This window comes from Haemaphysalis longicornis, unplaced genomic scaffold (assembly GCF_048455015.1).
Source record: "Haemaphysalis longicornis isolate Haplotype H1 unplaced genomic scaffold, Haemaphysalis longicornis Haplotype H1 scaffold_11, whole genome shotgun sequence".
Taxonomy (NCBI): Eukaryota; Metazoa; Arthropoda; class Arachnida; order Ixodida; family Ixodidae; genus Haemaphysalis; species Haemaphysalis longicornis.
In genome coordinates, this window is record NW_027526214.1 from 60625422 (window position 1) to 60638539 (window position 13118).

The following is a 13118-nucleotide window of genomic DNA, read 5'->3' on the forward strand; positions in this document are numbered from 1 at the left end:
CCCACGCGCAAAATTGACGGAGTAATAGGTGGACGCTGAAGGTAATGGTACCAACGGAATGAATAACACTACCATTTACTCCCACGATATTGATACTTCTATAACTCGCGGTGTCCCGAATACTCGTCTCTGCATGTTCAGCGGCCGGCGGCGTCTGTTGCGGAGAAATTAGGCTAGGCGATGGCCGCTTTTCCGCATTCGCTTTTTTTGTCGTAGTTTGTAAGTTTGTTTTAGCTTTGCACAAGAGCTTACAATTTTGTTAACTCTGTTCGACGTACTTAATGGCCGATGCGGACCTAATTTAGGTTTGTTTCGGTCGATATTTATTAAATATTTTTCTTAATCCTAAGACCGTAAACTGTTTTTTTTTTGCTACATAAATCCGCGCACGTACAGACCAGTACTCAAAAGGAACCAAACCGCTAGATTTGTATTTTATGAGTTATGATAATAATATTGAAAGGTAGGAACCTTATAACTAGTGAATACAACCGTGTTAAGAGCCTCGAAGAGCTCGATGTTTCCGCTCAACTGCTGGAACGTTAAAAATTATTTCCGTGATTTTTATGAACAACAATTATAAATAGGCAGAAGAAATTATCAATAAATAATTAGTTTAGGCAGAAAACTTGAAACCAAACTTCCATCCACGGACTCTACAAGTGGTGCTTCGCGCTAAAGCGGAGCAGTGAAAAAAAAAGTCTTGCCCCATAACCGGAATCACGTCCAGAATAAAAGTATATGATATTGCCAAAAGAAGTAGTATATTGCACAGAAAGCTAAAGTTTTTTTACTGTACACCCACACTGCCCCTAATAAAATGGTCTCAAAAGAATGGAAGTTTCCAGCTGCAGTAAAGGTTATTTTTTTAAGTAATTAAAGTACAGCCGACAATGTCAAAGTCGTTTTCAACATATAGTAGACACGCTTGCAGGCATTTTGCTGGCTCAGTAAACGCGCACGCACAAAAAGAACAGCGCTTCACTTGTAAGGATCAAGAGTTGCTCCACAGATTTCAAAAAAATATGTAGAATTCTTGCCGAAAATTTGCTTTAGCAATGCCAGCTGAAGTGCCGACTGCAGTTTGAGGCTTAATTTTGAAAAGGGCCTTCATCAATGTAACGGCCAACATGTACCCACCAAACATGAACAGTCCTAAATAACTGGTGAGACTAGGAATAATGTTGGCTCCAAATTTGAAAATTTATCATTTCCTATATCCCAGCCAGACCGCAAACTAAGCTTTTTGTACCTCCCCCGCAATAAACGCAAGTAGGCAAATTTTATTCCCGCACCCTCCTGCCCCCCCGCCAAAAAAAAGGTGCTGCGTTTTTTTGCAGCCGCCCCTTTCCATTGGGGCAATTTCGCGAGCAAGCCGGGGAACATCCTAAGCATTGTAGTCCCACACAAGGGCCGAACACTAGGCCGACCAGTCTCTTTTACCTATTTTACCGGTAGTTGGCCATGCCGCAAATGCACAGGAATGGGGTATAGCCCGAAACAACCCATTCCCGTTTGAACTCGTCCCGCTTGAACCCTTTCCTTAAATCCCTTCCCGTTTGACTCGTCCCGTGTGCGCCCGTTCCCAAAACGCCCTTCAAATTGGACCGCTTTCCATTACAACCTGTTCCCAAAACACCCTTCCTGTTTGAACCCGCTCCAAAAACGCCCACCTCAAATAGTTCAGATAAATTTCTGAGCTCTCAGTGCGCTTTTCGCCTCTAAAATTGCGCTGGGCAAGTTCGTGTAGGGTATAGAGAAAGTACAACATATTTTGCTCATTGCCTGCCTAATTATGTAGCGCGAGGGCAAATTCTATTTCATCGTGACTCTAACTCTACTCAGTAGATGGCGCCACGAGCATGGTTTCGTTCCCCGCACGGGGCCCCTTGAGCAATCTTGGTGACGGTACTGGCGATACCGCGGACCCCGAGCCCCCAAACATAAGCTGGATCCAGCCGTGGCGATGTGTTTATAGGTGGAGGGTTAGAAACCACGAACGGTGGCCGTCGGAGCCGAGGTCAAGCTCCGGCGGATGGGCTCCCTGTCTGTTCACCAGGCAGGGAGCTCCGGGACCTCTTTGACTACCAGGGTAAGGTCAAAGAAGAAAGTACCCCCGTCTCCCTGCTTTTTCCTATGCCATCTGGATAAATCAACCCCCCCCCCCTAGGCGTGATCGGCCCCCGAAAAGGGGCCGCACCGAAGGTTCCTTTCCATCCCTTCCAACAATCCACATTCCGAAACCTGACAGCTATCCTCGATTCTTGGTTTTCGAGGCAGTTCCAACAATCCACATTCCGAAACCTGACAGCTATCCTCGATTCTTGGTTATCGAAGAAGAAACAAACCCTGTTTCTTCCATGTCCGTATTCTTGATCACTAAGTTCCTGGAAGGCATCCTCGGAAAATCGTTCGATGCTTAGAAACTCCGTACCGGTGAAGTCCTGGTCAATGTCAAGGCGCAGCAACAAGCCACTAACCTCCTGTCGCAAACCTGCATGGCAGATCTGGCCATCAGAGTCACTCCCCATCGTAGCCTCAACAGCTCTCAGGGTTTGATCTCTGAGACCGATTTGTTTAATGAGACTGAAGCTGATCTGTTGGAAGGCCTGAAAGATCAGGGTGTAACTGCAGTGAGGCGTATCACCATCAGACGAGACAATAAGGAAATCCCCACAAAGCATATAATCTTGACATTCAACAAATCAAAACTTCCTGAGCACACCAATGCTGGCTTCATTAGGTGTGGTGTTCGTCCGTACATACCTAGCCAGCGCCGCTGCTACAAGTGGCGGCGATTCGGGCACGCTAAAACTTCTTGTCGCGGCAAAACGACCTGCGCGAAATGCGCCGCACATGACCACCTTACAGAAAACTGTGACTCTGCTACGTTCACCTGTGAAAACTGTCAGGGGCCGCACGCAGCATGGTCCCGCAGCTGTGAAAAGTTTCAATTAGAAAAGAAAATCATTAACATCAAGGTCACTGAAAACATTACCTTCCCAGAGGCGCGGAAGAGGTTCGCCTCTTTCTCTCTGGGGAGGTACGCCGACGCAGCTCGCCGGGGGGCGGAGCGGCGTCTGGTCAGGCAGCCCAACCCGCCTCCGCACCGCTCGCTGTGCAGCAGCGGCTGTGGGGGCAACCACGTCTGGTGGAAGCGATGCTGCATCCTCCACTTCCACTCCAGCGTCCCAAACCATAGGCGAGGGCGCAGAGGAGACGGACATGGGGGAGCCAGCGGCAGCTCCCACCCCCACCGCACCGCCTGCGCCATCCGAGGCGTTCCTGAATCCCTCGGTGGTTGCGGGCAAGGAAAAGCGCGCCCCAAAGGGTTCGCAGTCCAAGGAGCATGATCCCTCAGGCGCTCCGAGGACATCCGAGGTTGAAATGGACGTTGGTCCGTTCTTGTCTGCGGTGCACCGCAAGGAACGCGTCCCGACCCCAAGGCCTCCCGACAAGCCAAAAAAGACGAGTCACAGCCCCGAAATACGACACATAAACAACACAGTCCAGTAGCTCCGAACACTTCATAATGAGAAGAGAGAACATGGTACAATGGAACTGCAGAGGCCTCTTTAGAAATATTGACGATGTAAATGAAATACTGCATGCTAATCAGACAAGTGTAATGTGTGTTCAGGAAACACATCTGAATTCTAAACACAAATTTCTTGAATAGTTACCTGGTATACAGAAAGGACAGGGATGGCTGCACACACTCTTCTGGGGGTGAGACCATAATCGCCCGGAAATCTTTAGCATGCCACCCTGTCACTTTGAACACTGTTCTTAAGGCTGTAGCAATTCGAACAATAACATTTATTAGGTTGATAACGGTATGCTCCATATACATTCCTCCGGATCTTGCACTTTCGAGCTTTCACTTCGAGGCGTTGGTCGACCAGCTGCCCGAACCATACATCCTAACAGGCGACCTTAATGCACACAATTGTCTTTGGGGCTCTACTCGTACGGATGCCCGAGGTCGCCTGATAAATAAATTCCTTACATCTTCAGGAGCATGCCTTTTCAACAATAAACAGCCTACATACCATAACAGAGAACACAACACATACTCCTACCTTGACTTGGCTATTGGCTCCGCGGTTCTCTTTCCTCTTCTCGAGTGGGGTGTGGGAACTGACTCTTATGGCAGTGACCACTTCCCCACCTCACTAACATACATAGGTAAAGGCCCATGCAGTCTATCTTCCCATAGTAGGTTCAATGAAGCACGAGCTAACTGGAACACATTTACAGAGACATCGAAACTACACTACACAACCATAAGACACGTACACCTGGATGAAGCCGCTCAATTCCTCACGGCGCACATTCTCGACGCCGCCGAAAAGTCCATCCCCAACGCCTCTGGTGCCCCGCGCAACCAGCGGAGGCCGTGGTGGAATGAGGACTGTAGGCGGGCGCGGGAGGCCCAGAACAAGGCGTGGGGTATCCTCCGTCGGTACCCCACGTCGGGTAACCTCATTTCGTTCAAACGGGCCAAGGCGTTAGAAAAACGTGTGCGCCGTGAGGCAAAACGAAAGAGTTGGCGTTCCTTCATAACAATCATAAACTCGTACACAGATACACGGAAAGTATGGACAAGAATATGCAAACTCAAAGGACAACAAACCCACAGCCTGCCTCTGGTCAGCACAACAGGGGACACACTCGAAGACCAGGCTGACACACTCGCACAACACTTCCGACACGTGTCCTGTTCAGCACACTACACAAACACTTTCATGAAACACAAACAAACGGCCAAAAAGAAGCCTATACTAGATAACAATAGGTCGACATGTTCTTATAACTCAGAGTTTTCACTGCATGAGCTGAGGGCTGCTCTGAGCACGTGTAAACCCTCAGCTCCAGGCCCAGACAACATCACATATACAATGATACAATACTTACATGCAGACACTCTTCTAACACTCTTACACCTATATAACAAGATATGGCTTTCGGGGCACATTCCAAACTCTTGGAAGGAGGCTATAGTTGTAGCTTTCCTGAAGGAGGGAAGGGACCCGTCGTCCCCCTCAAGTTACCGTCCTATTGCCCTGACGGGCTGCCTGTGCAAGCTTCTCGAGAAGATGATCAATCGCAGGCTCGTGTACTTCCTCGAGTACAATGGTCTTCTCGAGAGCTGCCATGCAGGCTTCAGGGCGGGGCGATCCACGAACGATCAACTCGTATCTCTTGAATCGTATATAAAGGATTCCTTCCTTCAAAAATAGTATTGTGTAACTGTGTTTTTCGACCTCGAGAAGGCCGACGACACCGCTTGGCGGTACGGGATCCTCAGTGACCTAAAGTCATTCGGTGTCTCGGGTAACATAATAAACACTCTTGTCAGTTACCTGTCAGAAAGAACGTTTCGAGTGAGAGTCGGTGGTGCACTCTCAAGGGTTCACGTGCAAGAAAATGGCGTGCCACAAGGTGGTGTGTTGAGCTGCACTCTCTTCATAGTAAAAATGAACTCTCTTGGTAAGGCACTGCCACCCACAATCTCTTATTTCATGTATGTAGATGACGTCCAGATATCCTATAAATCATGTAATATGTCATTCTGCGAACGTCAAGTCCAGCTTGGTGTCAGGAAACTTGCCGGCTGGGCGGACAAGAATGGTTTTAAATTGAATCCTAGAAAAAGTTCCTGCGTTGTGTTCGCCAGGAAGCGTGGGTCTGGGTCCATCCGGACCAAGACATTCATCTTAATGGCGTGTCGCTTCCTGTGAACAAGGACCACAAGTTCTTAGGTGTGGTGTTTGATCACAAACTCACATTCATTTCCCACATCAAGGAACTTAAAAAAATATGTCTCAAAACGATGATTATACTTAAGGTTCTCTCCCACCAATCCTATGGTTCCGCCAAAGAACTCTTGCTTCGCTTGTATACCGCTTTGGTTGGGTCCCGTTAGGACTATGGCAGTGTGGTGTATGGGTCGGCGACTAAGACAGCCTTGCGGATTCTTGACCCAGTGCTACACTTGGGCGTTCGTCTTTCGTCGGGTGCTTTTCGCACTAGCCCTGCTGAGAGCCTTTATGTCGAGTGTAATAAGTGGAGCCTTGAGAACCAACGAACATACATGGACTTGCTTTATGCTTTTAAAATTTCATCGCTGAATAATCATCCTTTTTATCCTGTCTTTAACGATACATCAACATCTCTGCTCTTTGTAAATCGCCCATCCATTCCTCTGCCCTTTTCACTTTGAGTGAGAGAGCCAGCCTCGGATCTAAACGCTCCGTTTTTAGATGTGTACAGATCATCGTTTTCAGACATTTTACCGCCTTGGAAAGTTCGTCCTGTGTCCTCCTACCTTTCTTTTATGAAACTTGACAAAAATCGGGTACCGCGAGCTGCACTGCTGCAGCACTTTCTGTCTCTGCAGTATAAATACCCACTTGCAGAATTTTACAGTGGCGCGTCTAAAACCTCCACTATGGTCTCCTGCGCTGCTCATGGTCGGAATTTCAGTGCAGCCAGAACCATGAGCGTCCACACAACAATTTTTTGAGCAGAAGCATATGGAATTTTACTCATTGTACGACACATAATTGAAAATCGAATTCCGAAGTCTATTATCTACACAGATTCTCTGAGTGTTGTTCGCGCACTGTCATCACACAAGCCCCCCAAAAACCACATAGTTAATCTTGTATTTACCACTATAATGTCTGTGTATGCGCAGAAGCATGAGCTGGTTCTCTGCTGGGTCCCAGGACACGCTGGGATCGCTGGGAACGAGTTGGCAGATGAGAGGGCTGCTGCTGCTGCACTCAGGAACACTGTAGACATTACAACGATACCCTACACAGACCTCAAGCCACACATAGGACAACACCTGCGCAGAACATGGCAAACACACTGGGATGAACAGACAGACAACAAACTACATTTAATAAAGCCACACTTGGGACGGTACACATCTGACTGACACAACAGACACACGGAAGTCACCTTGGAAAGGCTGCGGATAGGGCACACCCATGCGACGCACTCGTATCTGCTGACGGGATCTTCTAGACCCCAGTGCAGCAGGTGCGGAGAGGCCCTATCCGTAGTGCACATACTAATCACATGTAAGGCACTTCACACCACACGACACAAACACTTCAGAGAACTCTACAGACAACATATTCCCCTACATCCATCGTTTTTTCTAGGTGACGAAGCCATTGTTTCCGTGAAACGTGTGTTTGAGTATTTGTCAGAAGTCAAGTTTTTAAACCTAAATTCCTATCACGCATCATGAAATCTGGCCCTATACACCAGCCATGCTCATTGTCGTTTTGTGATTTTACTTTTGTTTTTGCTGATTTTACTTAGTGTTTAAGGTATCACCTCTCCTATATGACTATTGTTTTGGCGCTCTTTGCCACAGTTGGCCTTGCGCCATAAACATCAAACCATCATCATCAGCAGCATGGTTTCGTTCTTTTTATAGCTCTACAGGCAATGGCTACAGTATTCTCAAAACAAGTACAGTTATTGTGAACTACAGCAACAAAATTATGCGTGAGTTGCTTTGAAAATATTTCATCAGATGTTGCTACTTCCACCGTTGCGGCCGGAATACGCAAATCGCAAACGGTGTGGTAAATTCTAACACGGTAAATGGTGACGCAAATACGGTAACCAAATGCTGAAACCCTTCATTATAAGCGTATGACTACCTAAATGTTTGCTTTTGATTTTCTATGCACTGCGTTTCCGCACATGTATTACCCTAAAAGGTACATGCATCAAAATACAGCCTGGGTGTTTAACGCCTGGATGAAAAATTTATGCGACCCATTGCCTCCAAGCAAGTATTTCAGCTTTAAACTTCAACGGCCATTCTTTTATATAAGTGCATATAAAGTGACCCTTTGCCACACACTAAAATTGACCGTAACACTGGCTTGGTGCGTGATAGTTACTGCGTTGATAAAATAGGTTTTTTTGTAGTTTTCTAGATTTGGGAATTATGTTTCCTGAGATTTTGTTTCCTCCGGATAAGTAAAATCGTAGCCCTGTACTACCCCTAATAAATTAACACTCGCATTTGTTCAAACACCCAACTTCATTTTCGGAAAGAGGTCCGGACGCTAAATCTGGCACTGCGACCGCGGAAATGTTCTACTTTGTAAATTCTCGTTATTTCTTTTTGTATGTATTGCTTATAAGTGCATGTGCATAGGCATATGCAACCATAACGGCTGGAACTATCCCCGCTGCCGTGGTGTAGGCATGCGAGCGACACGTTCCGAAGAGATCGCTAAACGCAGAAGACGGATGGGTGTTGTTTCAGCTGTACGTAATTCACCAACGCTGTATGGGGCGGACATAACTCAGCAACCTACGTGTTTTTGTTTAATTTGTGCCGGGTATAGTAAACCGGACCATTGCAAAAATGTTGAAGGTTAATAGGGCGTTTGCATATATTTCGGCTGCGGCAGCTGTAACGTTTTTTATGAGGGTAAAATACAGTCGGACGTAAGTATAATTTCGAAAATCGCGTGCCTTGGTCCGGCTCACCCGAGTCGAAACTGGGTTCGTTATTTCGGGAAGGGGCTCAATAGGAAAATACGAAACGAAAAGGGCGTTTTGTTCCGAGTGGAAGCGGCACAGAACAAAGAATAAGGTTCAAATGGGAACAGGATCAAATGGCAACAGGAGATAAGGGAAAGGTCGAAAGGGGAAGGTCGTTTTGTGCCGGGTTGAAACGGGGGGAACAAGTTGGAAAGATGAAATGGGAATGGGTTCAAACGGGAACCTCCCCACAAATGCACATGGTTCCTTCCACAGCAACAGTGGACGCTGAACACGCAAGCACCTTTGGCTGGACATGCCGCCCTACACGCTCACCACCGGCAATGCGCAACGCGGCATAATGGCCACCCCCCCCCCCCCAGATGAACAAGGGTCAGGGGCCCCACGTTAGAGTAAAGGTAGCTTTCCTGACGTGAAATACAGCTTTGAAGCGTTCGCAGTCGACCAGGGACGCCTGCACCCATTAAAGAAACTAGTGGGTGCCCGAGGCACGTACTCCCCCCTTACGAGCCGTGCTGTACCAGTGAGCCACAGCTGCGGTCAAAAGTTCCTGCGTTTTTGCTGCCGCTTTTGCCATAGGGGTAATTACCGATAAAGTCCTTTCCGATAACATCGTTTCTATATCAAACACTGCCACCTTCAACCACCGCATAACTACTCATTTCTTGGGTTTGCTTTCCTAAATTGTTCATCCAATTTTTTGTTGTCTTGCGTATTTTTGTGAAGTATTTTGTTAAGATGTATTGTGTATGCACTGCGCCTTATATTCTATACTTTTGTCTTGGCAGTGTATTGTGTCTGTATTTTTGTGCGTTGTGTTCGAAATGCAGTGTTAGCCTCACCTGGTGAATATTAGGTTTAGTTGAGCTTGTATTACTTTTATTGTTTTTGTAACTGCTTATGCTGTGCCGCTACGGGGGCTGTATGGTTTTTCTAAATAAATAAATAAATAGGATTTTTTCAATATTTCTTGTCGTATTGTTGAAAGCAGTAATAATGTTTTCTTTTGACCCCCCGAAACGGGGCACCTTGAGTGATGTTGGTGAAGGTGTTGGCGACACCGCGGGGCACAAGCCCCCATACATAAGCTGGAGCCAAGCGTGGCGATGTGTTTTTAAGGTGAAGGGTAGAAACCTCAAATGGTCCCCTTAGGAGCCAAGGTGAAGCTCCGGCGACTGGGTTCCCTGCTGTCTACAAGACAGGGAACTCAGCGACCTCGACAGCTATCAGGGTAAGGCTGCAGAAGAACGTAACCCCGTCTCCCTGCTTTTTAATTATGCTCATGGTATGTTCACCCCCCTCAAACGTTATCGGTCGCTGAAAGGGGCCGCACCGAAGTATCGTTTCTGCCATTACTATCTTTAACATTTTCATAACCGCAGAATTTTTCTCGATTTCTTCACATGAAATCTTTTAGTCCAGCCCACCCCATTGCATGGCATTCAGTTTTCTTGATCGCAATTTATTATTGAAGACATAATAGGAAAATTGTTTAAGGCCAAAAACAAATGTATGGTGAACTCCTCATTGAATTGACTAACGAGCAGCAGTCCAAAAAGCTTCGAGCTCAGAATTAGACTGGCTGAACTGGACATCAGGATCAGACCCCATCGGAGCCTCAACAGCTCGCAGGTTATGATATCCGAGCCAGATCTTCTGAACGAAACAGATTCGTATCTCCTGCGTTCTTGAAGAATAAGGGGGCCTGCCGTGAGACGCATCACCTTCCACAGAGACAACAAGGAGATTCCAACCAAGCACGTATTCTTGACTTTAGACCGCGCCGTTGTTCCACAATATATAAATGCAGTCTTTATTCGGTGCTCCATTCGTCCCTGTATCCCAAACCCAAGTGGCTGTTTTAAGTGCAAGAAGTTCGGGCACCGTAAAAAATCTTGCCATGGCCGAACGACCTGTACAAAATGCGCGGCGCACGATCTCCCGAGCGACAACTACCCATCTGACAACTTCACTTGTTGAACTGTGGCGGTGGAGCATGCAGCGTACGCACGCAAATGTGAAAAATTTCAAATCTATAAAGATCATCAACATCAAAATCCCTGAGAACATCACCTTCCCAGAGACGGGAAAAAGGGTCGCCTGTTTCACCCTGGGGAGGTACGCCGACGCAGCTCGCCGGGGGGCGGAGTGGCGCCGGGTTTCCACAGGGATTAAGGTCAGCGAGTCTGACCTGGTCCCTCTCTCACCCCCAGCTGGGTTGCTTCAGGCAGCCCAGCCCGTCACCACGCCGCTTGCCGAGGCAGCAGCGATTGTGGTGCGAACCGTATCTGCTAGGACCGATGCCGCTCCCGCCAATGCCATCCCGTCCTCTAGTGCGTTGAATTGTGCCGAGGGGTGGGCACCGGGAACCCCGCAACGGCGCCCACCACCGTCCGCACCTCCCGTCTCCCGACGCCCTCGGAGGTGGCGCCTCACACGAAGGGTACCCGAATGGGTCCAAGTCTGGGTGGCCCGGCCCGTCGGGCACCTCACTGACATCTGACGAGGAGATGGATGTCAGGCGGTTGCTGCCTGCAACTTAGCACAAGGAGCGGCCTCCGAGTTCCAAGCTTACGGAAAGGCACAAAAATCCCAATCCCAGAGTCACAGCGCCGAAAGACGACACATAGACATACACACGCCAGTAGCTCTCACAATAAATAAGGGGAAGAGAAAACATATTTCAATAAAACTGAAGAGGCCTTCTTAAAAACCCCGTCGATGTGTTCGAGATACTGCACTCCAATCAGGCAAGTTTCCTGTGTACACGAAACACATTTAAATTATAAACAAAGGAATTTTTATAGCTACATGGTATCCGGATAGCAGAGGGTTACCTGCAAAAACTCATTATGTGGTGTGGTCATTGCCGCCGGAAAATATTTACATGCCACCCGCTCTCGTTAAACACTGTCTTTCGGGATGTAGCCATCTGTACGATAATATTTAATTGCTTGATAATGTTGTGCTCATTTACATTCCTCCTGATCTTGCTTTTTCCATCTCTGACTTAAAGGCGCTCGCTGTCCAGCCACCCCAACCATAAATCCTCACAGGCGAAGTTATTGCGCACAACTCACTTTGGGGCTCGTCCGGAACAGATGCCCGAGGTCGCCTGGTAGAGAAGTTTCTACATCCTCTTGAGCATGCGTTTTCAACAAAAAAAGCCTACATACCATAACTTAGGACACAACATATACTCACATTAGCACTTGGCTCTTTGTTCTGCAGTTCTCTTTCCACGTCTTCAGAGGGTGTGGGCACGGACCCATATGGTAGTGACCACTTCCCCACTCTCCTGCCATACACACGTAAAGAGTCATGTAGTCAATAGTCCCATAACAGGTTTATAAATCAAAAGCAAACTGGCGTACATTCACATAAATATCTAAACTACACCGCACAGCCATAAAGCACCTACACCTAGATAAAGCAGCCCAACTCATCACGACGCACATCCTCGACGCCACCGAAAAATGGATTCACCACGCCTCTGGTGCTCCGCGTAACCAAAGAAGGCCGTGGTGGAATGAGTACTGTAAGAGTGCGGGAGAGACCCAGAACAAGGCGTGGGTGTCCTGCGGCAGTACCTCACATCAGATAATGTCATTTCTTTTAAACGGGTCATGGCTTTGAAGAAGCAAGTACGTCGTCAGGAGAAAAGGGAGAGTGGGCGCCCGTTCCTAAGTTCCATCAATTCGGGCAGAGACACACGTAGTCGGGACATGAATACAAAAACTGAAAGGACAACAGACACAAAGCCTGTCCCTGGTTAGTACAACCGGGGACACACTAGAAGACCAGGCTAACACACTCACACAACACTTTCAAAACGTGTCCAGATTAGCACACTACACAAACACTTTCCAAAAAACAAATATCCTGTGAGAAGGAGTCCTTGCGAGGTAGTAATAAGCCATCCTCATTCTATATTACCCCCTTCACACTTCGTGAATTGCAGATCGCACTCAGTACTTGTAAACGTTCAGCTCCAGGCGCAGGCAACATTACATACACTATGCTACATTACATACACACAGACACACTTGAAACCCTCCTTCACCTCTACAACAAAATATATCTTTCGAGGCGCCTTTCAGGAAATTGGAGAAAGGCCATCGTAGTAGCCTTTCTGAAAGAGAGGAGGCGCCTTCCACTCCTCCAAGTTATCGTTTCATTGGCCTGACAAGCTGCCTGTGTAAGGTGCTCGAAAAGATGACTAACACACGACTGGCGTACTTTTCGAAGTACAATGGTCTTCTCGACAGCTTCCAGGCAGGCTTCAGGGTGGAGCGATCCGCCAACGATCAACTTGTGAGCCTTGAATCACACATATAAGATGCTTTTCTACATAAGCAATATTACATGATGGTATGTTTCGGTATTGATAAAGCATATAATACAGCATTGCACTATAGCATACTCAGATACTGCAAATCTTTGGAATATCAGGTAACATTTTTGATACTGTAGAAAGCTACTTGTCTAACAGAACATTTTGTGTGAGAGAAGGCTCTGTTCTTTCTCGGGTTCCCGTGCAGGAAAATGGTGTTCCTCAGGGGGAGTTTTGG